This window comes from Silene latifolia, chromosome Y, assembly GCF_048544455.1.
Source record: "Silene latifolia isolate original U9 population chromosome Y, ASM4854445v1, whole genome shotgun sequence".
Lineage (NCBI taxonomy): Eukaryota > Viridiplantae > Streptophyta > Magnoliopsida > Caryophyllales > Caryophyllaceae > Silene > Silene latifolia.
Genome location: NC_133538.1, coordinates 480,995,099 through 481,017,015, shown reverse-complemented (window position 1 = coordinate 481,017,015; position 21,917 = coordinate 480,995,099). Strand labels below are relative to the sequence as shown.

The 21,917-nt window shown below is 37.1% G+C and overlaps 1 non-coding gene across 1 annotated transcript; it reads right to left on the bottom strand.

Annotated features, from left to right (window-relative positions):
- Positions 1–15,701: 15,701 nt before the first annotated feature.
- On the bottom strand, positions 15,702–15,808 carry LOC141635650 (small nucleolar RNA R71). The gene has a single exon (XR_012540322.1). It is a non-coding gene; the product is annotated as a small nucleolar RNA R71 (small nucleolar RNA).
- Between the last annotated feature and the right edge of the window lie 6,109 nt (positions 15,809–21,917).

Genomic DNA, 21,917 nt, shown 5'->3' with positions numbered 1-21,917 from the left:
CTCAAGTTACTCATGAACTCGTCTTGTGGTCCTTTTGTTTTGGGTCTTGAGTCGTAGTATTAGTTGCCCTTGGCGCAAATTCGGTCATTGAAACTATTTAAATTTTCCGTCTCACATTTTATATAACGTAATTAGTTAATATCGTCACACATTTATATGGTGGGCTCGTTTGATTTAGTTGTTGGGTTCTTTTATTTGTATTGGGCTCTCGAGTTTTATTTGTCGGGCTTACTACAATTTATGGAGCGGGCTTACTATTTCCCTTGTTGGGCGCTAGTTTGGTCTAATTAAAATATTATTAATTCTCGTCTCGTGTTTTATATAAGTGAACCGTTAATTATCGCTCTTTCACACATCCTATTTGTTGGGCTTTACATGTTTATTTAATTGGACATGTCTAGCTTGCTTGTGGGGCTTGTCTTCTTCATTTAATTGGGCTTATCCTAGTCCATTCATTGGATTTCACATGATTTATTTATTGGGCTCATAAATGGGTCACTTGAACTTGGTCACATTTTATTCCGTATATTTCATATAACGTAAATTATCCATTATCATTCTTTATATTTTATTTAACCGGCATGATAAATTATAAAATGAAATATTTATTTGCATAAGACAAGTATGAGATATTTATTGTTAAATAATTATTTGTGAAGGGTCATATCCTTGATAATGTCTTGTATTGTTCGGTGGTGTGAGTCGTGGTCCTATCGGACACTAGGGGTGAGCCATAGGCCCTCTAGTTGCGATATGATCGTCGGAACCGATGTTCCCATCCGTACTTATGGTGAGATGCAAGCCATAAGTATGAGTGTGACATTAATAATCCCGTCCCATGTACTTGTTTATTGTACTCGTTTATTCTATTTAACCGGCACGTATAATTATGAAATGAAATGTTTATTTATATGTTACAAGCATGAAAAGGTTATTATAAATAATTACTTGTAAGAGTCGTATTCTTGTAGAAATGCCATATTACCATCGTATATGCTTGACATACATTTTTGCCCTGCTTGTGCTGTTCTGGCAAGCACGAGTTTGACCTACTTGTCTTTGTTCCGCAAGTACGGTATTGGCCTACTTGTCTTTGTTCTGGCAAGTACGGCTTTTGGCCACTTGTGCTGTTCTGGCAAGTGAGTCTTATGTTAGTCTTTCCGCCACTTTCGTGCTGTTCTGGCGATTGGGGTACTCGGTCTCCTTAGTAGTCGAGTCTTGGGCACGGTCGACCCGACCACCTTGACCTATCCCTACTAAAACTAGGTGAGTCACGTCCTGAATAAGGGTTCAAAACGACACAAAACTCGCAACACAACCACCCCTCAAAACTCGCCTGAAACCGCCCTCTCCCATTGGTCAACCATGGTCAAATCAGGTCAACGGTGATCCTTGGTCATCCACGGTCACAACGGTACTTTCGGCCTGGTCTATGGTGGTCTAGTTTACAAGTTATAGCACAACAAAGAGTATACATGAGACGGTTTAAAGTATTACCTTGAGGCAATAATAAAAGTTAATCTTTTGCTTTTCTCTTCCTTAATTACTTTCTTCTTCCCTTTAGATTTCTTGCTTCTTATTTTATGAATTATTTTCTAAATTATTGTGTATTTATAGTCTCGAATTAGAGAGCATATGACGTTGATTAGGAAACTAAGAACTATTTCCTTATTCTAATTAGGAAAAATGGCAAAATACTATCTATTAAAGTTCGAAATTTTTATTTGACTAAATATTATGCTTAAATATGCAAACTACTACCTACAATACTGCAAATATACTCAGTTTACTGCCTACTCGACGGAAAATACAACTAATTGTACCAATCTCAGAGAAGATTGGCTTTGTTCCAATTTTTTTTTCTTTTTTTGCAATTACTTTATACCTATATTGCCCCTTCTTAATTCAACATAAGTATTCAAAATCATACTCTCCCTCCATTCTTCTTCAACCCATATTTTCCCTCCTCTATTAAAGGTAAGTTTTCTCTCTCTCTTAAACATTACTCTTGTCTCCATTAATTAGTCTCTCTCTTCTCTACCATTATTCTGCTCCGTTCTCAACAATTAACCGTTTACGTTTTTTTTTTTGAATTTTTCTGGGTTTTGTTGTAGTGGATCTGGAATTTGATGTCTTCAAGAAACTCTCACTCACATGACTCAAAGTCCATTGGCATGATTGTGGTTTACAGTACTATGAGAGGAGTTATGATTAGATTAGAGAGGTTGAGTGGTAAATGTGAGAGTGTGAGGTGAGTAATTAACTAAGGGAAGTGTGTTAAGTAAGGATAGAGTTGTCATTTTACATGCTCCGACAACTTATTAGTACCAAATTCGCACTTTCCGTCAAAAAAGTAGTATAATATATTTAGTTGTAGTGTTTTGGGTGGTATTTTGCAGAAATAGACTTATTAGGTAGTATTTTCAAATTTTCAGACTTTAATAGGTAATAGTATGCAAATTGGTCTTCTAATTATTATAGGAATAACTAATACAATTAATATTATTACATATCATGTTATTCTTACCATAAGTAGGACTTCCACTTACTACTTTACTAATTCTATTATTATTATTACATTATTATTATTAATATTATTACTGATATAATTATTATTACTTTTTACTTTATTTATATTTTATTATTTCCTTATTATTATTTATATTAAATCCCGAAACAATTCCCGATCACACTCATACTAGATTAATAAATTTTGGTACTCCTAACTATGGCACACGGCCCAAAGATCAATTATTAGCTAAGCCCAATTCCCGACTTGGATTATTAATTTATTATTTACTTAACGTCGTATCTGTAATTATCATTAGAAATGTCTTTAATCAATTATTAAATTACATAAATTACTATCATAAATTACTATCAAAATACGGGGTATTACAGATAACATCACGACACCACCATATTTCGTATGACAAATCTCTTACACTCACCTATAAACATAACAGTACATTTCTATTTCGGTTAACATCCCAATTTACAAAAAACAAATCCGTCAGCAAAATTTATCTCAACATTCATTCCAATTATGTCCTTAATTGTAGCGCCACCTAACTTACCACCAAAATCTCATATCGTGCAAATACTCTACCAAATTTTTACTCCCCTTAATTCCTCGAAACTCATGACTAACATGTCGTCCTTAAATTCCTATAGAACCATTAACTAACACCCTCATGATAGTATCATATATCTCGACGATTCCTTACTTCATTATCGAATAACTCCGGTCAACATTCTCTTAGTTTACTCCCCTCATTCTTTTCCCTTTACACTCGACAAAATCAATTAACAATTGAACTCCTTATTCCTACTACCTAACTCTTTAGTGCTCCGGTTATCATCTCATTGATCCAAAACTCAAATTCCATTAATTCATATCGGTACATTCTCACTCTTTCTTACCATGGATCCTCTCTCATCATGCTACTCATTCACACTTGCCACCAACCAGTCCACACAATCAACCTTTACTCTTCAATTTATTGCATCTCCCTTTTACATCTCTAGAAATCAAAATTCATTTCATAACGTTAATTGCCCAAGCAAATTACACAGTAGGCTCAGATAATCCAAATTCCCAAACTCGATCACTATCTACAAATCCACATCGCGGCATAACTCAATCTAAACTCTCTATACACCATTATTTTGCATCCCTCTACAACGACCTTCCATTACATATATTTTTAACAAACCCAGTTATAACTATCGCCCTCCATAAATTCAAAAACATCCCAAGTTACCACCATTCGCATCCCTCATTTCAATCTTTTAATTCTCACGTTCCTTAAACTTACATCACCCCTTGCCCATATTCACTTACTTTTACATTACTCAAGACACGACTATATCACTCACCAATCTTCTCTTTCCCCTTTCTACTATCCATCACAACCACATATATCCCATGTCCTCCCCACCAAACGCATACTCATCATAAGGTGTTATTCATTACATCATAAGATCTGCTAACTTACGCATCAGCACCAACACACTTGTAAAACAATGCATAAAGAAGCAAAAGATCATCTTTTTAATAAATATGATATGCGACGAGGTCAAAAGATAAGCATATGACCAAAACATGGGTTACTAGATCGAGTGCAGCCTACTCGATCGAGTAGGTGAAGATCAGAAATACGCATAATAAATTACAATGGCTACTCGATCGAGCACGGGGTACTCGGTTGAGTACAAATAGGTGTACTCGATCGAGTACCCTACGCAGTTCTCAGCACTGTCCAATTTTCGTAAAACAGTCGTATCTCACTCGTTTGGGGCGTGTGACCTATCGTTAGAATCGTAAAAGAACAAGCTATCACCTCCAAGTGGAATCACATAAATATCATATATGTATCTCAAATTAAAACAGTTCAAAGACAACTTCTTTATAATCGGACAACATACCTACTTGATTTTTCCTTCCAAACAACAACAAAGCAAACATAAGCAACTCGATACTCGTAAAACCAGTAGTCCTAACCACATGTTACTATCTATAAAAGCCAAACAATAACATCCATCAAGCTCATATAATATTCAACTTATCAATCATGTATTACCCGCATGCTTTAACTTATTATAACATCAACATATATATCAATACTCCTAATTACATGTTACTACAAACAAACCAAAACTTAACAACATCTTGATCATATAGATATACTCCACATTACATAACACATACTCCAATCACTTCCATCCAATTCATCCAATCCAATCACATAATTAATCCAATTCATACATCACAAGACATCTGTAAACAAGTAGCGATCCCATGACACCCCATAGTGATCGGTTCAAAGTTGTAAGGGCAAGTTTGCGACTTTAGGACGTCTCCTGATCCTTTGAATTAGTTCCTAACAACTCTTTCTCGGGTTTATTTTAATTAGAATCTCTAGGTTCATTAAATTCATTGGTTATAGGTTCCAAAATTGTCGCTCTGATATCACTTTGTAACACCCTCATACACCAAGGTGTTCTACCAACACCACCCTAGCACATAGAGATGCTACCATCTCGATTACTCGAGGTATAGTAATCAAAGGAGACCATAAAAAAAAATACTTTAAGTTTAAAAGTTTAATGTGCGTACAACCTAAACCAAAACTTGAAATATAAAATACAACCGTCTCAAACTGAAATCCAAACAAAAATAAAAACTGTCATAAGACTACAGCAGAAGACTAAACTCAAGACTAATGATGACTCCATCCCAGCCAGATCCCGTGAGCTATCCTTATGGTTACCTGCTAAGAAACTGCTCACCATCTCTGAATGAATCACCACAGTTTTCAAAACATTTACCCGAGGTGAGTTACTGAATAACCAAGTTAAGAAAACAATAATAAGCATCCAAATCAACCGTTCACATTCCTCTAAACTCCAATTCATCACCAATCACTGACGACACACTAAAGTGTGTAGCCCAACCAGATTACCCATCGCAACAGGTATTCCACACCACCAGTAGGGACCGCAGCCTTACCACCTAAGCCCCGCTCAACAACAAGAGCGAATAACCCATGTCCATTAATATGCACATCCCCCTTATGACGGGAACCACAAGGGGCGAATCAAGGGCGTGAAGCTATTCCCGACGATGACTCCACTCAGTCGAGGGCGTACCTCGCGAATCATAGACAAACAACAGCCAAAATAGCAATACTAATGTAACAAGCCAATTCCAAATTAAACAATCTCAACAATCCAATAATCAGGTCCGTACATCAAACAACACCGTCTTAAACTTAATTACACAGTCAACAAAGTAGGGAAACCCTACCTTTTTCGCAATCCGCTATAACTGCAGCCTAACATACAATTCTACAAGAGTACCACATCGTCACCTACAACAATAATCAACAACTACAAATCATAATCTGATTTATATCCAAAACCCCCAAATCACCCAAATTAGGTTTAAAAAAACTTAGTAAATTAATAAAAGAACAACATAGAGATCTTACCCAAAATTCAAGGATCGCAAGGATATAAAAATCCCCAAAAGTTATGAACCCTAACCTTAGATTTGATTGTAAAAGATGGAGAGGGGTGAACGTCGTTTGAAGTTGATGAAAGTCATTTTGAAAATAGAATAAAAATGAAAAGAAATTATGAAATAATTAATAAATAACTCTTCTACCTTTACGATCAAACCGCAACACAATTCTGTAAATAAACCAACACTCGATCGAGTAACTCACGTTCTCCATCGCGTTGCCTCTACTCGATCGAGTACACTCCGATCAGAACGAACTCCAGAAACTCACATACAACTTACTCGATAGAGTACCCCCTACTCGATAGAGTACCCTAAGACTAGAATACCCGAGGTATTACAAAGACCTTCCTTAGTAACTAGGGATGCTACCTGATAAAAAATAAAGTTGTCGGTGCACGTTTCTTTCTACACAAACGAGATATCAATTATCTAGTGTTATTTTATTATGCAATTAGTTGTTATTTCCTTCCTTAATTTATGTTATCTTATTTTGAAAATAATATCTTTAGAAGATAGTTTGTGTGACCTGAAAGACAGCATTTTTCGAGTCCTATAAAGACCGAATAGCTTCCAATGTATTAGTCAGATCATTGAACATTGAATAAGAAAATAAACAAAATTGTTGTTGCAATTGTGCTATTTGGATCGACGCGTTTCGTTCTAACCCTAATTCTGGTTTGACGCGTTTTCAAACATTAACTCGATCAACTAGCAATAGGTCCTGCGAAATTGATCACCATTGAACGATCTATAGGTCTAGATCGGTCAAATATCCCTTTTTCCTTATTGTTCATTATTCTTAGAAACCGCTTTCGCGCAATTTTCGTATCATAAGTGGTATCAGAGCTTTGGCTTTTGGTTTACTTAAATCTAGATGGTCCTAGACGTGTTAAAACTAAGTTGTTAGTTGAATTTCTTATTGCGATTGGAGTTCAAGGGTTAAACTCAAGCAGGTAGTTTGAGGGTTAATCGGTTTTGGTCAAAATAGCACGGTTCTAGTAACTTGCTACTCAAGGCGTGACGGTTGCAAAAAAAAAAGTTGTTGTTCACGTGCGCGGTACTGTTCATCCGAAAAAAAATGTTGGAAGTGTTCTTATTTGAAAGCAACTATGAAGAGAGTGTTAAATTTGATCTGACATTGCCTCTTATTTTTTATGATTATAAGGATGAGGTGAATGTAGAAATTATTCCCGTGCAAGGAGGGTGGAAGGCACGAGTTGAGACGGCACAAAAGGATTATAGATGATTATTATGGCTGCAAGTCAAAGGAGATTGAAGATGATGAGCTGAAGACGAAATTAATGATTTGCACATATAAATTTATGTTCTTCATCGTCAATTTTGCATCTGAATTTGCTAGGATTGTATTCGATCCTGGTGGATTCCACGATTTTAAGAATCGAGACGATTCTTTTGAAGAAAGGGAGTATGATACAAAATAAAGTTGTCGGTGCACGTTTCTTGCTACCAAAATGAGATCTCAATTATCTAGTGTTATTTTATTATGCAATTAGTTGTTATTTCCTTCCTTAATTTATGTTATCTTATTTAGCAAATAATATCTTTAGAAGATAGTTTGTGTGACCTAAAAGACAGCCTTTTACGAGTCCTATAAAGACCGAATAGCTGCCAATGTATTAGTCAGATCATTGAACATTGAATAAGAAAAGAAACAGAATTGCTGTTGCAATTGTGCTGTTCGGATCGACGCGTTTCGTTCCAACCCTAGTTCTTGTTTGACGCGTTTTCAAACATTAACTCAATCAACTAGCAATAGGTCTTGCGAAATTGATCACCATTGAACGATCTATAAGTCTAGATCGGTCAAATATCCCCTTTTCCTTATTGTTCGTCATTCTTTGAAACCGCTTTCGCGCAATTTTCGTATCATAAGTGGTATCAGAGCTTCGGCTCTTGATTTACTTAAATCTAGATGGTCCTAGACGTGTTAAAACTAAGTTGTTAGTTGAACTTCTTATTGCGATTGGAGTTCAAAGGTTAAACTCAAGCAGGTTGTTTGAGGGTTAATCGGTTTTGGTCAAAAGTGCACGGTTCTAGTAACTTGCTACTCAAGGTGTGACGGTTGCAAAAAAAAATAAGTTGTTGTTCACGTGCGCGGTACTGTTCATCCACAAAAAAAAATGTTGGGAGTGTTCTTATTTGAAACAAACAACGAAGAGAGTGTTAAATTTGATCTGACATTGCCTCTTATTTTTGATGATTATAAGGATGAGGTGAATGTAGAAATTATCCTCGTGCAAGGAGGGTGGAAGGCACGAGTTGAGACGGCACAAGAGGATTATAGATGATTATTATGGTTGCAAATCAATGGAGATTGAAGATGATGAGCTGAAGACGAAATTAATGATTTGAACATATAACTTTATGTTCTTCATCGTCAATTTTGCATCTGAATTTGCTAGGATTGTATTCGATCCTGGTGGATTCCACGATTTTAAGAATCGGGACGATTCTTTTGAAGAAAGGGAGTATGATACAAAATAAAGTTGCCGGTGCACGTTTCTTGCTACCAAAAAGGGATCTCAAATATCTAGTGTTATCTTATTTAGCAAATAATATATTTAGAGGATAGTTTGTGTGACCTGAAAGATAACCTTTTTCGAGTCCTAAAAAGACCGAATAGCTACCAATGTATTAGTGAGATCATTGAATATTGAATAAGAGAAGAAAAAAAATTGTTGTTGCAATTGTGCTATTCGGATCGACGCGTTTCGTTCAAACCCTAGTTCTTGTTTGATGCGTTTTCAAACATTAACTCGATCAACTAGCAATAAGTCTTGCGAAATCTATCACCATTGAATGATCTATAGGTCTAGATCGATCAAATATCCATTTTTCCTTATTGTTCGTTATTCTTTGAAACCGCTTCCGTGCAATTTTCGTATCACTACCATCTCGGTTGCCCGAGGTAATTCATATCAAATTGAAAAAAAAGAACAATTACAACTTTGTTAATTTAAACTTAGAAATACTGATACAAGCAAGTCCATAACTAATCTAACAGCGGAAGAATACAAATAACCAAACTATCGATCGTCTTAACTAGGTGAGACTCAGTGATGACACAAGCCCTCCAAGAACCCCAGCAATAGCTCACAACGTCTACCAAGACACCTCAAAACACTACGTGCTCACCATTATCTGGCAATATCAAATGAATCACCGCAGACAAGCAAAAAGAACAAGAAAACAACACAACACCACACAAGGTCAGTAACACTTACATAACAATCACAAGATGCAACATACAACACAATAATGAAGGAAAAGTAGATCTATATATACTTAACATACTCATATATGTTATAATTTAATTTGTCATAAAATTAACAAATGATCTTATGCATGCAAACTAATAAACAATATAAGGAAGAAACCATCATCTTACATTGGATTTTCGGTTTTAGGGCACAAGAGAGATCTCCTTCTCTCTTGTTCTTGAGCTTTCCTTTTGGATGAACAAAGACCCAAGTGTAGGATCTCTCCCAAGGATTTATACCCAAAGCTTACTCTTAATTAAAATCAATATTATAAATACTAGTACAATATTAATTTTGTAAGAAAAATTGACCCAAAATAATTTTGGTTTTTGTCTCCTAAAACCGGGTAGGAGGAAGAGGAAGGAAGGAAAATATTTTTATCTCTCTAAAATATTTTGTTTTGATAAGATGAATGAATAATATTATCACACACTTAAGCATGTAGTGAATGATCATATTTTAAGCAAAAGACACTTGTTCTTTTCTAGGGGAAACCGGGTAGGAGGGTGTGGGATGGCCAATGCATGGGCTTGGTGCTCTTCCACAAAAGACACTAGGTATGCATGCCTATTGTAGAGAAATAATCATGTATTCCACTAGTCTTAATTAACATTATATAAATTGTTAATCACACCCAATATTTCGGTCCATATGAGGATAAAATGGATTCCATTTTATCTTTGTCAATTTGTCAATATGTCACATGTCACATGTTACATAGAATTGTTATGTATTTTTAACATATTAAAAATCAACGTATTAATAAAAATACGTCATGTACAAAATTGACTTTAGTAATTCATAATTACTTGTACCAAAATATTTTACCAATTATAAATCACAACAAATTGTATTTATAATAATTCATTCAAATTTAATTGTTTCCTTAAACAATAATTTCATCTGAGCAATGATACAATTCGATTACTCAGACCGTATCTCATTTAATCAAATTTCAATGTGATACGTAAAATTTACTTCCAAAATCGTCCGTCAATTTTCAAGTAATTTAATTAACTCGTAACGCTATACGATTAATTAAATGATCAATTAAGAGTGTTGCCCTATAGGTATGACCTAGGAGATCAACTGATCACCACCGTCGCACGACAGTAATGTCAAACTCTAGTCAGCCAATCATTACTGATATATGTTGACCAGTTGATAGTAAAATACTTCCCAATTGTATTCTTTAAAATGAGACTTAAACATGTGATCATCATGATTAACAGTCGTGATCGCATTATTGTCGGAGGACACATATTCCAACAAATAAGCAATCCACAAAGGCCATCACAATTCTCCATCATCCTATACTCCAGAGTAACTAATGGCATTCATCGCAACGAGTAGTCGGGTTCCCATCGCAACAGGTAACCCACCCCTGCTGATGCCTAAATGCAGCGTGGACATTAAATCCCCGCTTATCGCAACGAGCGAATCCAAGCTCATTAATATGAAAGTACTCCTTGGGACTAGAGTCACAAGGGGCGAACAAGAGAGGTAAAACTATCTCCCGACAAGTCTCGCAATATCAAATCAACACCTGCGATCACCACAATCACAACATCACAATAGTAATCAAATAACCATACGTCACACAAGTAATCAACTGCATAAATGTACTGAGTAGCAAAACCTTACCTTTTCGCAATCCAAGCACACACAAGTAAACGCAATAGCAATCCTCCATGAAATCGTCACCTATAAATAATAATCACATACAATTACAACTAACCCTCAATAATCAATCTAGTATGCCTAAATAACAATTCCCCCAATTTCCCCCAAATTAGGGTTAAGACAAATAAAAAATGAATAAAGACTAAAGGCTAGTACTTACAATCCGATTGACACAATAACTACGAAATCCGATGACCAAAAGCTAGATCCTTGCTTGGTCAATGATTACAGTGATTAAAGTGAGTATTTAGGTTTAAAAATGTTTATAAAATGTTAATGACGACTGAAACGAGTATTATACACTCTTTAATCATTCTAATCAAAACCACTCAAAAACACGACCTCGGGACGAGCAATCGGTCGAGTGCACCAACGTACTCGGCCGAGCACATGATACTCGACCGAGTATGCTAACTCGGTCGAGTTCCACCATGTCAGAAGCCTGACCAGAACACTTAACAGATGCACTCGGTCGAGTCCAGCCTACTTGACGGAGCACTCTACGACCAAAAATGAGTAGTAATACAGTCTTCCCTCCTTAAAACAAAATTTTCCCTCGAAGTTCATGGCCATACCTCTCCACCACCCAACATAACTCTAAGCAACCCGAACTAGAATACAGAAGTATTATACTTGCACAACACAACTCTCTTCTAATAATCTCAACAACCCTTAACTAAACTTCATAACACCGTCAACCACCATCAACACTAGCACCAACGCACTGCTAATCTATCACACCACTCACTAAAAATCCAATAACAATACGGTTCACCAAAGAAGACCAATAACTAACAAAATGAAGTGTTACATTTTACCACCCTTAAATTTAACTTTGTACTTGAAGTTTTCTCACACCTACCATTTAATAGATGTCTATTCGTTTTAAATACATAATGTCACAAAAACAACAATTACTTTTAATGATATCAAACCACAAGTCCATCCTTAATTCTACAATGAAGACTTAAGGCCTAAAAATATACCGCAACATGTAGAACAATCACTCTCTTTGTCGTATCCTACTCCTCTTAAGATAAATGTTACGTCCCCGTAACCCACTCAGTACTAGATCCTTAACTATTTCCTTCTGTTATTATCATCTCATGTCACTAATAACCAGTTATTGCCTTACCATTAAGATAGCTACTCCATTTCCAATACTCTCTTCTACCAATTTCATACCTCCAATCATACCGCTCACCACTTAACCCAATCCACTGAACTAACTCACCCACCACCGCGCGACAGCATTCTTCTCTATTCATGCACCTACCCATTACATACACACGACCCAACATTGTAACATCTCCATGAGATCCTCAAAGTTCTCTTTACCGCAACCAAATTCGTTCATACCACCGTGCCAACCATAGATTATGAACCACTTATATCTTCTACCTCAGTACTAACCCATACTCTATTAAGTGCTTGCCACAACTATGTCAATAAATGATGTATCCGAATCAAGCTCGAAAGTACTCCAACGACTATGTCCTACACTACTACAGATACAGGCTATAACAATGGTTAAAAACCGTTGTTATATAAAAAGCGGACGTTGTAGTAGGTTTTAATAATGGTTGGTTTTTCTAAGAAACCCGTTGTGAAAACTATTAACAACGGTTTAAAGTAGAAAAATCCGTTGTGGAAAGTGTGACTAAATTTTAGTGGGAAAGTTATAACAACGGTTACTGTATAAAAAACCGTTGTTATAACTAAAGACAACGGGTTTTTTTTAAATAACCGTTGTTATTGATTTTTTTTTTTTAAAAATAATTTATATATTAATAGATGCATGCATTACCATTACTAATGCATGCATTATTACTGATGCCAAATCGCTACATATGAAAGGACATAATATATGGAATGAGAAGGGTTATAAGATTGAAGATATGATGGCACAACTTCCTAAACATATATTAATTAAAAAACAACTCAAAGGACACATTACTAAGTATAAATTCATGCATTATCTCAATAACCATTCCATATTATCTCACTATCACGTCCTAAACTGCTCCAAACCCTAAATCTTTAAAACAAACTCCAAACTTCCTTCAACACTTCCTTCAACAATAAATGATACCATCCGTAATACATGCATCATGACCGAGTACAACAAGAGTTTCATCCGCCGGCTGTTGGACATCGAGGACAGGTTCAGGAGCTACCTTGAAGACGCTCGGACCGCACTCAAGGACGCCAAAAAAATGGCTTGACAATGATGTGACCATTACTTGAGCATATTTAGTCCCCGAATTAGCCTTGTTCCCATGCTTTTTAGTCCATATTTGCTCATTTATTGTCTTTAGTTCTTTGTTTTGCATATTCTTTAAAGTTTTGATCCCTTGGTAGGAAAGGAGTGCAAACCTTGCATTTTCATGGCAAAATGAAGCTAAATTGATTGAATTCAATGACCAAGCATCAAAGAGAAGGCAAGACTGGAAGGCCTTTGTACATACTATAGTAGATGGGCAATGATAAGAAAAGATCCTTGCATCCCCGACGAAACCCTCAAGGATTTTATGAAGAAGAAGGGAAGAAGTTGATCAACAATCCGAGCGAATTGCCCACAATCCGCCCGTCCAAGACAGGGAATCCGAGCGTCTTCCTGAGAGGGACGCTCGTCCAAAACCACCACAATCCGTCCGTCCACCCCACAAATCCGCTCAACCAAAAGACCCACAATCCTCTCGTCCCGTGCCCTGGACGCTCGGATTGTGTGACAGCTATTTCGTCTTCTACTTGTTCTATGAAGGATGCGCATACCTCGGGAAAGACTAGCAAAAAGGAGACTCGCATATTTTTCTGAGAGGAGTGATTCCTCAAGGAATTAATCGTCATTTAAGCCCTTAGTAAACCCTAATTTGTGTACCTAATCCCCACTATAAATACCCCATTAGTCTAATCAGATAATCATGTTCTTCTTATCAATATTTAGTGTAGTTTATATCATTCTAATCTCTTCTTAATCTTATAATCAACTTTTAATCAAGTCTTAATACAAATCTCATTTCCTTAATCTTTCTTTTGTTCATCTTTCATTTTGGGTAATTGAAGATTATTTGGGTTATTATTGGGAGATTGACAACCTTCCAATTAATCATCAAATACTTCTATTATTCTTTGCTTTATTATTGGAATCATTAGTAGGTATAATTCTCTTAATCCCTTTTTAATTATTGTTAATTATCTTCATTTATTCATCATGTTTTACTTTGTTGGTATGATTGACAACCTTGCTAGCATGTTTAACATGATAATGAGTGAGTAGTTTCCTTAGCTAGGGTTAATGGGTAATTTGGGGAAACCAACATGGGGGATGATTCATGGTTAAATTAATATGTTTTCATAGTTTATTTGCTTGTTTGTTGTGATCTCAACTTATGCACATGTTATATTTGATGAAATGCGAGCCTATGAATCCTTGCATTTTTTACCCATCACCTATCGTTTCAATGAGACTTGTAAGACATAAACCAACTCGAGTCTCATTAGACCATGCATATAGTTGAGTAGGGAAGATTAAGTCGACTTGTAGGTGTTGTACAATCTAATCGATTCGGCTCCGGGACCTAAACTTTCCTAGGATTATAAGATATAAACCAACTCGATCCATCACAACATTAATTTCTTACTTATAATTTGAGAATATGTTTGTATAATCAATTCCCATGAATCCCCTATGACCCCATGACACCCTAGTGCCTTTTATCAATTTTTTACACCCCTTTTTAATCATCTTGCTTGTTTACTTTCATTGCTATTTAGTTTAGTGATCTTCTATTCAAACCCCAAATTGTGACACCCCTAGACACCGCTAGTTGCAATTGAAAATCTCACTTCAATACCCCTCGCTTGGGATCCGACCTTTACTTGCCTCTTTACTAATAGTAGCGTTGTTTGTGGAGTTATAAATATTGTTTTGGTCTAGGTGCTCCTAACGACAAGTACCGAAAACTAAACCTCAAAGAGGGCTCGCCAAAAATGGCGCCGTTGCCGGGGACAGTGTTAACTTGATTTAGATTTTCTTAGATTGTTATTAGTTGTGTCTTTCTTTGCCTTGGGAAAGTAAAACTCCTTAAGGTTTGTTCTAATTATTTTCAAGTTGTTTGATATTTTGCATGTCTAGAAGATCACAAGGTAACTTGTTACCCTTTGATCACGAAATTAAAAGGACTTTGACAAACAATAGAAGACTTGCTAGAGGTACTTTGAGAGGTATTGGTGAGGTTGTAGATATTCAACCAAACATTATTGAGTTCGTCAACCCTTTTGCAAGAGAAGGTGAGGAGAACCCAACACAAAATCCAACACAAAATCAACCCACAATGCCTAAATTTTCATCACATTCCGTACCAACCGAGGAGAACCTACCTAATGGTACTCTCACACCACAACAATTAACGGGAAATTTCATTGCCAAATCCGCATTTATCCAATTAGTCGAAAGAAGCCAATTTGGGGGGATGCCTAGTGAAGACCCTCACTCTCACATGGAGACTTTTTGTGACTATTGTGATGCGATTTCTCAAACCGGTGTAACTCAAGACCAAATTCGATGGGTCTTATTTCCTTTTTCTCTAATTGGCACCGCAAAACAATGGTTGAAAGGCCTTGATAAGGCTACTCTCAGAATTGACTCTTGGAAGAAATTGGCTCTAGCTTTCTACAAAAAGTTCTACCCACCGGAAAAGACTAACATGCTAAGAGCTCAAATTACGGGCTTTAAGCAAAGAGATGAAGAATCCTTGTATGAAGCTTGGGAGCGATTCAAGGGAATTTGTTGCTCATGTCCTCATCATGGACTTAACGAGTGGTTCTTGGTACAACAATTTTGGAATGGTATTTATGATGACTCAAGAAACATTCTCAACATGGGATCAAATGGTATGTTCACCGAAGTTGACGATAATCAAACTTGGAACAAGATTGAGGAAATGGCTGTCCATAATTCACAATATAGTATACCTCGCAAGGCTACTAGAGGAGGAAAGCATGAAGTGGACTCTATTACTCAATTAGGTGCTCAACTTAGTGATCACATTGATACCATCAATTTGAAGTTCGAAAAAGCTATGGCTAGACTTGAAGAAGCCTCAAAATCACCAAAGCATCATGTTAATGACATAACGGCATCTTCATCAATCCCAAGTGGGATATGTGAGAATTGTTGAACTTTGGGACATGGCCAAAGTGAATGTAGGGGAACAAATGAACAAGTCAATGCTTTTCAAGAATACAAGAGTGGTACCCCTTATTCAAATTATTACAATGAAAACACCAAATTCCACCCAAATCTCTCATACAAAAGACAAAATGTTCAAAACCCTCAACCGACATACACCCCAACTCCCATGAGAAACCAAAATCAAAGACCCTTTTACAACCAAAACCAAACTCCATAAAATCAACAAAATGACCAAGGTTTTGATGTTCAAAAAGCGGTCCTCCAAATGCAAAAGAATCAACAAGAGTTTTTCACTCAAATGCAAAAGGATAGTTAAGCAAAGGAAATCACCATCAACAACATCCTAGCCCACACCAAAATGTTGGAAACCCAATTGACTCAACTAGCATCTTCAAGCTCACAAAGACAAAAGGGGCAATTACCACCTCAAAGTAATCCCCCGAGACATGAAACGGTTAGTGCCATTCACTTAAGGAGTGGTACGAGGTATGAAGCACCAAAGAATCAAGTTGAGGATGAAGTGGTGGAAGCTAGTGACAAAGAAGAAGCTGTGCAAAACTCCAAGGATGGAGAACCATCAAGAAAAGAAGTTTCAAAGAAAAGTTAACACAAGGCCAAGGAGAAGGAACCCATTGTGATTAGACTTCCTTTTCCAAGTCGTCAAGCCAAGCCCAAATTTGATGACCAAATTGGAAAATTTATGGAAATTGTGAAGAATTTGGAAGTCTCGATTTCTTTCACGGAATTAATCAATCACGTGCCGGCCTATGCAAAGTACATGAAAGACATCCTTACGAAAAAGAAGTCGATCCGGAAGCTTGAAACCATCGCCTTCACTAAGGTGAGTAGTGCAATCCTTCAAGGGAGTTCACCTCCGAAACTTAAAGATCCGGGAAGCTTCTCAATACCGTGTACCATTGGTGACACAACGATCAACAAAGCCCTATGTGATCTAGGGGCTAGTGTGAGTGTTATGCCGTATTCGGTAAGTAAAAGGTTAGGGATGGGACAGCTTAAATGTACCAATATCACACTCCAAATGGCCGATATATTGACGAAGACACCATTAGGGATATGGGAAGATGTTCCCGTAAGAGTTGGGAAATTTTTCATCCCGGTGGACTTTTTCATTGTTGACATGGAAGAAGACTCCAATATTCCAATCATTCTAGGTAGACCTTTCTTGCACACCGCGGGTGCGGTGATAGATGTGAAGCATGGAGAGCTCACTCTAGAGGTGGGAGATGAGAGCATAACTTTCAATCTTGACAAGACCATGAGAGCTGCCCGTTTGCATGAACCATGTTTTATGGTTGATCATTATAGCCGGAAGGATGAGAAGAAGAAGTCGGAATTCTAATGGAAAAAGAAAGTTGATGATGCTCCATCAAAAGAGCAAGTGAATTATAACAAAGAGAGCTTGAAAAGGTCGCCCATAACAAGGAAAGAGGATGGCCTCATTGGCCAAAACAATAAAGGAGGAGAGTTGTCTCTATCAACTCAAGAGATTTTTAATGATCAAGTAGACGAAGTTTGTGATCTTTGGGACGATGAGTTTGAAGGTATTTTTAATCCCTACGTTGGCAATGCTATCAATCAAGACCAACATGAAGGACAACAAGTGCAAAGATCTATTGAGGATCTTTATCATGATAATGAACAAGCTTTTGACTACTTCTTCAAGGTGTTGAGTAACATCAACAACACCTTGAACATGCCCCCATGACATCTCACTAAGGATGAGAGTTTGGTGGAGTCCTCTCCAAACCATCATTTGTAAATATTTCTAACTCCCTAACTTTCATTTTAATTCTTACATTGCATTTTTGTCATTTTTGGATTTTTTTTTTTGCCTTGATCAAGATATTCATCATTTTTTAGAGAAGTGAGGGAGGGACTAATGATTTTATTGATGTATAGTGCTTTAACTTAGTGTGGGGATAGCAATTTCCTAGGCTATTCATGCCTTTGTAGTGCCCCTACAATGAAGAACACGGGATTTCAAGAATGAAAATGACACGGGATATGCAAGTGCACGGATGGTCCTGAATGCGGGTAGACTAGGTGGAATCTGAGCGGCTTCTGGGTAATCCGCTCGTCTTATAGGAATCCGAGCGTCTGTGGAAGAATCCGTCCGTCCAAATGAGCTCCAAAATCAAAAATTTGCGTCTGTAAGAGATTCCGAGCGTCCTAGCTGAGAAGACGCTCGTCTGAAACTGGCCGCTCATCTTTGCAGAATCCGCTCATCTTTGAGGAAAGCCGCTCGTCCTGAATTGCAGAATCCGCTCGTCTTCCCTGAAAGACGCTCGTCTTTAGGCGAGTTTTCCTGAAGCCAATTTGAGCAGAATCCGAGCGTCCCGACGGGAATCCGCTCGTCTTCCCCTACAGTTTTGAATTTTTCGGGTGTTTTAATACCCCTTCCCATATTCATTTCATTCATTCATTCATTCAAACACTACCCATAAACCCCAAAACCCTCATCCTCTCCATAACCAAAAACAAAATTTCCTCAACCAAATTCAACAAAATCAAATCCAAATTTCCTTACAACAACAATTAATCACTCCTTTTCCAATAATAATCAATCCAAGCACCAAAATCTTTAACCTTTGAGTCGATTTTTGAAATACAAAGACAAATCCTTTCATCTTAAATCGATTTGGGTATAATTAGAAATTGAAGATTTTCAATCTTTTCTTGGTATAATCAACAATGGCAAGAACAAAAGGAGCAACAAAGGCACTCAAGGCAAAGACACTTTCGAAAAGGCAACAAAGCCTTCAAGCAAAAAAAGCTTCAATGGCTATGGTGGTTTCTAGTGCAAACTTGGAAGTTCAACAACAACAAGATCCTCCCTTGGAAGCAACAACAACAACAACTCCGGAAATCGCTCAATTACCCAACTATCCGGAGGTAATTTTCATTTCTAACTCCCATAGGGATACATTTGCCAAGTATGCTAAGAAAGCGATTTTGCCCACCAAATTCATTTGTGAAGATGCCTTGAACTAATTGGGTGTCCTTGAACAAAAAGCCTTATTTGAAGCCATGGGTTTGGGAAAATTTTTAAATACAAGAGAATTGACATACCCTTCCCTTACCTTGGAATTCTTAAGTTCATTGAAAGTGACTAAGGTAGAGACTAGAGAGTACATCGAGTTCCGTCTTGCCAATGTGAATAGGCGCATCACCTTTGATGTTTTGAGTAAGGTATTAGGCCTTAGTGATACACCATATTATCACAAGATGCCCGAAAAGTATGACCTCGCTCCTCTTTGGGAGGCGATTTTCGGGAAGAAATTTGTGAGCTTTCATGCTTGTCGCGCTCTATTAGTCCACCATCCGGGCATTAGAGTGTGGCACAAGGTCATTGGGAATACTATAATAGCAAGAAAAGGCACTAATCACTTTACAAAGCTCGATTGTGTTCTACTTGAGTCGGCCTTAAATGTCGGAAATGAATTCACTAAGCCCTACAATGCTCTAAGGCTTTTGATGGAAAGATGGCTTAATGTTGATTGTGGCAAGGAAGGCACCTCTCATATTATAAATGGAGGTCTAGTTACTCTCTTGGCCAAGCACTTTGACGCAATTTTCAACAAGGAGAACACTTATGTGGCGATCAAAGGGGGTCATCTCATTGACATGGATGCCATGATTTACAAGTAAAAACGGGTCAAGCATAACTCTCTTGACACCAACTATGGGTGGCTAACCAATGATGCTAGATCTTTCACTTTGCCTTCCAAGATATGCCGATTAAGTGCTCATCGAACAAACTACCTTCTTCCACTCTCCAAGGGCGCCGAGTACATCATCCGTCAACAAAGGGGCGAAATTGAAGAGCCCTCCTCCTCCATTGTCACACCACCCTACCCATTCAAATATCAAGATTTCAAACTCAAAGATGTTGAAGTGGGCAATGACTACATGACTCTCCTCATGAAAGAGATGCACAAACAAGCTTATAATGATCGAGTAGATGCATACTTGGCCCAATATCCACCCCTTCTTCATTTATCTAGGCAAGGACTACTTGATCCATCATGTCCTTTGCCTAGTTGGGCGGATAGGGAAGTCTTCTTTCTAAGCACATCTAGGGGTGAAAGACCGGGTGAAGATGCGAATGTCAATGATGAGGTTGTTGATAATCAGGGTGTTGATGAAGAGGTAGATGAAGAAGAAGAGGCTAATGAAGATGGTGAAGGAAGTGAGCAAGATCAAGGAAGTAAAGATGAGAGTGGAGATGAGTCCACTTCGATGGAGGAAAATGATGACAATGATGATATGGTGGAGGACTAGCAAACTTTGGAGGCTCCTACCCTCTTGAGGTTTGTCTACTTCTTTCTTTGTTTTCTTTATTTTTATCTTGATCATAGTTTGGAGAGTCCTAGCAACATGAGGATTAACACCTCAGCCCCATTGAGGTCTTTTTATTGTTCCCATTTGAAAAATCCAAAATGACAATATATAGTTTCATGCATTGCATCTTGTGTGCATGAACTACCCCAAAATTTAAGGCATTAGAAATAATGTCTATCTCGGTTTGGGGAAGTACATGCATACGCAACGGGAGGTAATCTAAATTACGCTCTCCGTCATAAACAAAAACCCATGCATCATGAAGTGTAGATTAGTATAGCTTGCATTTAGTATAGAAATCATGCATCATACTTGCATAATTTCCTATCACATTGGCCATTGAGGACAATGCCCATATTAGTGTGAGGATGGGAAATTCTAACTTAACTTTTATTCAAAAATCCAAAAAAAAAATCAAAAATTTCGAAAAAAAAATCAAAAAAATTGAAAAATTGAAAAATCCAAAAACAAGTTCATTTCCTTTGTAGTGTAGACTTGTATATGTTATGTTTGTCTATCTTTGTTCACATTGATCGACTACGCCACATCCGAGACATGAGGATATTGAAGACCGCATGGTATGATCTTTCCAATCTCCTTTTTCCACTTTATGTTAATGACTATGTGGCTTTATTTTGATTGATGCGGTATAAACAATGTGAATCTAGGACTTGCATTTAGATTATTTGGCATATTAGTTGGTAGAATCATATGCATTAGGATGTATATATGATAGTTGTATCATGGCATGTAGTTTGCATGTTAGAAAATTTTGCTAAACCGTCTACTTGGGAAACTTGACAAGTGCATATAGGCCATAGTAGATGTTTTTTCTTCTTAAAACTTTGCTTGTTAGAATACTTGTAAAACACCCTAGGATGTGTCATGCTAGTATCCTTTGACCCATGGATTAAGGCCTAGTCAAGAGTACCTTGTGGTGTGATAACTCCTTGGCTACCGTTTATTCCAAGGTGACCCTTCAAAACCATGCAACCATCATTCATCCATGTTCTACCATTTTTTGTCATCAAAGGGAATAGGCACAAAAATTGTTCAAATTTGAGTTCAAGAAACGAAATTAAAAGTGAAAGGAAGTTTGCAAAATGAATCAAGTGAAAAGAGGAGCAAAAATAGACTCCTATGCTTCAAAAATAAGGCACCCTCACTACATATGGGGTGACTTTGAAAATGTTCAAAAGAAAAATGCAAAAAGTTGAAAGTTGTCAAGTATTGAATTGCCAAAAATCAAAACAAATGGCAAGAAAGTGTTCTCAAATGTTATATGCCACAAGAAATTGGGGGGAAAAACAAAAATAAAAGCAAACTCCCAAATGAAATCAAATTCTATTGATCCCTTTATCCATCG